This window comes from Sinocyclocheilus grahami, unplaced genomic scaffold (genome assembly GCF_001515645.1).
Source record: "Sinocyclocheilus grahami isolate Dianchi unplaced genomic scaffold, SAMN03320097.WGS_v1.1 scaffold683.1, whole genome shotgun sequence".
NCBI lineage: Eukaryota > Metazoa > Chordata > Actinopteri > Cypriniformes > Cyprinidae > Sinocyclocheilus > Sinocyclocheilus grahami.
This window is the reverse complement of record NW_015505862.1, coordinates 128944-133420: the sequence shown is the minus strand read 5'-3', so window position 1 is coordinate 133420 and position 4477 is coordinate 128944.

Sequence of the window (4477 nt, the reverse complement as noted above, 5' to 3'; positions counted from 1 at the left end):
CTCACACTCACACACACACACACTCTCTCTCACACACACACACACACACACACACACACACACACACACACGTCAGGATGGGATTGTTTGAAATGTGAGACCAAACCACCAGAGAACAGAAAGCGTGAATGTTTTCTGTCTTAGATTGAAGGTTTATTCGGACAGGAACATTATTTATTTATATTAGATTCATGCATTTGGTGGATCATTCAAAGTGTACAAGATATTGCGTATTAGCATGCTGGGAAATTCATTTTAAAGGCGTAGTTCACTTGAAAATGAACATGCTGTCATCATTTACTCTCCTTCATGTACAAGTTTCTTTCTGTTGAACACGAGAAGACATTTTGAAGAATTTGTGTAGCTGAACAGTTGCTGGTAGCCATTGACTTCCATAGGATCGAAAAAAATACAATGGAAGTCAATGGCTACCATCAACTGTTTGGTTCCCAGCATTCTTGAAAATCTCTTCATTTGTGTTCAACAGAAGAAAGAAACTCATACAGGTTTTGGAAAGACATAAAGGAGAGTAAATGAAGATAGCATGTTCATTTTTGGGTGAACTGTCGCTTTAATTAGTCCGTTTTGCTGTTTTCAGCCCGTCAGAGAGTTTCTTAATCCGTTTCCAGCCATGAATCATTGATGTTTCATTTGCTCTTAATTACTGAAGGTATGGGAGGTTTTTAACATCCTCTGAAGATCCACAGATAACAGAGTCGCTCCGAGCGAGAGATGCTTGTGTGTTCGCTCTCTCGGGCGTTTGCAGTCAGACTGTCATTGAGTCGTGTGTGTGTGTGTGTGTTCATGAGGGTGTTCATGAGAGTGTGTGTGTGTGTTCATGAGGGTGTGTGTGTGTGTGTTCATGAGGGTGTGTGTGTGTGTGTGTGTTCGTGAGGGTGAGGGGGTGTGTGTGTGTTCATGAGGGTGTGTGAATGTGTGTGTGTATGTTCAGAAGCGTCATTATCAGTCTAATTTAAAGCTGTAATAGATGTTGAGCCGTGAAGAGCGTTTGTTGCCGCAGGAGGATTTTCAGATCAGTCCTCTGTGTTTCCACAGCAGGAACATTTAAAGGCTTCATTGCACTTTTAATACACTTCCTACAGCTTGATTTGTCTTCTTTACATCCTTTGAGACTGTTTTGCCAGATTTGGGGTAAAAAGCTTGATTTCAAAGACTTAAACTGAAGTAGGACGGTCTTTGCTGCTACATCATGAGTGAATGATCAGATTTGGAGTCTCTACACATATCAGAGAGCATAATAATAATAATAATAATAATAATAATATTAGGGATACAGTAGGAGGAAATCAGTGCCCAAAACTAATGTATTAAATGAACCTCAGTTTGTTTATCTGTTCAAAAACAGTGTTTCTGATGTCACTCTTCTCTGATAATCAGTCTATAATTAAGACAATGAACACTATTGAGTTTTATTTAAATTTGATTCAGGGGCGTAGGCAGCGGACGCCCACTCTGATGAAAGACCCCCCCCAGTTTATTATACAAATATAATATTTGTTAAATAATTATTGTTTAATCTATTTTAACATAATTAGAGAACTATTATAATTTCTCAAATAACTAAAATAGGCCGATTATGAATGAATGTCATTTGTTTTTATATAAATTTTGTGACTAAAGCCGGCGATTAACTGCACCTGTTTCCTAATTTGTAGGCCTATTAATTTTAAATAACGAATTAACAAAAAAAGAAAAAAATCACAAACATGACATTTTTGAATAAAATAATTTTGTACACTTAGTTATATCTAATTTGCCATTTTCAATTAACATAGGCCTGTTACATTCTTCTTATTAGCCCATTAGGGCTATTATTATTATTAAGTTACTTTTATTATTAAATTAATAATAAATTAATAATTTCATAGCGCATCACCGCATAACTGACGTGCTGCGAGGGTAATAATGATTAGGCTAGCTTACTCCTCATTGAAAATGTTTTTAAAAAGGTCTTTCAAAACAGGTTTATTATAGCTACAATGAATTATAGGCCTATAATTAGAATTATTAACACTGCAATCATCAATGAAAAAGCTTTATTTCACTAGCCTATGTGCAGGCCACAACACTGCAATCATCAATGAAAAAGCTTTATTTCAAGCACTGACTTTAAAAAACAAACCTGTTTAACACAAAATACGTTTCTTTTCTCTTTATTGAAAATTTTTAAGAACATTTAGCTATAGGCCTATAGGCTACCATTATCAGCATATGAAGTAGATTCGTCTCTCGTCGTCTCTGAGAGAATATGCGCCGTCAGATGCCGAAAGCACCGTCAGTTTACTTTCACTTTCTGGTGAAGGTTTCTTATTTATTTACAGACTGTTTACTCATCTTTTTAGATAATTTTGTTAGTCTAGTATTACTTTTTGCTGTGGGAAATACATATGTAATAATACATATATAATAATAATTAAAAAAATAAACATTTTATATATATATATATATATATACACACACACATTTTATATAAATACATACATGCATTTCTAATATATGTTGGTATTGTATAAATTAAAATTTAGACGTAGTTAGTTTAGTATTAGTTTTTGCTGTGGTATTGGGAATAAACATATCTCAAATATTAATAAATATATATTTATTTACACTATAAAGTTATAAATAAACATGTATATGTTTTATATATATATTTTTTTTTGAGGGGGTGGGTGGGTGTGTGTGTGTGTGTGTGTGTGTGTGTGTGTTCATGAGGATGAGGGGGTGTGTGTGTGTTCATGAGGGTGTGTGAATGTGTGTGTGTATGTTCAGAAGCGTCATTATCAGTCTAATTTAAAGCTGTAATAGATGTTGAGCCGTGAAGAGCGTTTGTTGCCGCAGGAGGATTTTCAGATCAGTCCTCTGTGTTTCCACAGCAGGAACATTTAAAGGCTTCATTGCACTTTTAATACACTTCCTACAGCTTGATTTGTCTTCTTTACATCCTTTGAGACTGTTTTGCCAGATTTGGGGTAAAAAGCTTGATTTCAAAGACTTAAACTGAAGTAGGACGGTCTTTGCTGCTACATCATGAGTGAATGATCAGATTTGGAGTCTCTACACATATCAGAGAGCATAATAATAATAATAATAATAATAATAATATTAGGGATACAGTAGGAGGAAATCAGTGCCCAAAACTAATGTATTAAATGAACCTCAGTTTGTTTATCTGTTCAAAAACAGTGTTTCTGATGTCACTCTTCTCTGATAATCAGTCTATAATTAAGACAATGAACACTATTGAGTTTTATTTAAATTTGATTCAGGGGCGTAGGCAGCGGACGCCCACTCTGATGAAAGACCCCCCCCAGTTTATTATACAAATATAATATTTGTTAAATAATTATTGTTTAATCTATTTTAACATAATTAGAGAACTATTATAATTTCTCAAATAACTAAAATAGGCCGATTATGAATGAATGTCATTTGTTTTTATATAAATTTTGTGACTAAAGCCGGCGATTAACTGCACCTGTTTCCTAATTTGTAGGCCTATTAATTTTAAATAACGAATTAACAAAAAAAGAAAAAAATCACAAACATGACATTTTTGAATAAAATAATTTTGTACACTTAGTTATATCTAATTTGCCATTTTCAATTAACATAGGCCTGTTACATTCTTCTTATTAGCCCATTAGGGCTATTATTATTATTAAGTTACTTTTATTATTAAATTAATAATAAATTAATAATTTCATAGCGCATCACCGCATAACTGACGTGCTGCGAGGGTAATAAAGATTAGGCTAGCTTACTCCTCATTGAAAATGTTTTTAAAAAGGTCTTTCAAAACAGGTTTATTATAGCTACAATGAATTATAGGCCTATAATTAGAATTATTAACACTGCAATCATCAATGAAAAAGCTTTATTTCAAGCACTGACTTTAAAAAACAAACCTGTTTAACACAAAATACGTTTCTTTTCTCTTTATTGAAAATTTTTAAGAACATTTAGCTATAGGCCTATAGGCTACCATTATCAGCATATGAAGTAGATTCGTCTCTCGTCGTCTCTGAGAGAATATGCGCCGTTAATGCCGCGTCAGATGCCGAAAGCACCGTCAGTTTACTTTCACTTTCTGGTGAAGGTTTCTTATTTATTTACAGACTGTTTACTCATCTTTTTAAATAATTTTGTTAGTCTAGTATTACTTTTTGCTGTGGGAAATACATATGTAATAATACATATATAATAATAATTAAAAAAATAAACATTTTATATATATATATATATATATACACACACACATTTTATATAAATACATACATGCATTTCTAATATATGTTGGTATTGTATAAATTAAAATTTAGACGTAGTTAGTTTAGTATTAGTTTTTGCTGTGGTATTGGGAATAAACATATCTCAAATATTAATAAATATATATTTATTTACACTATAAAGTTATAAATAAACATGTATATGTTTTATATATATATTTTTTTTCAGA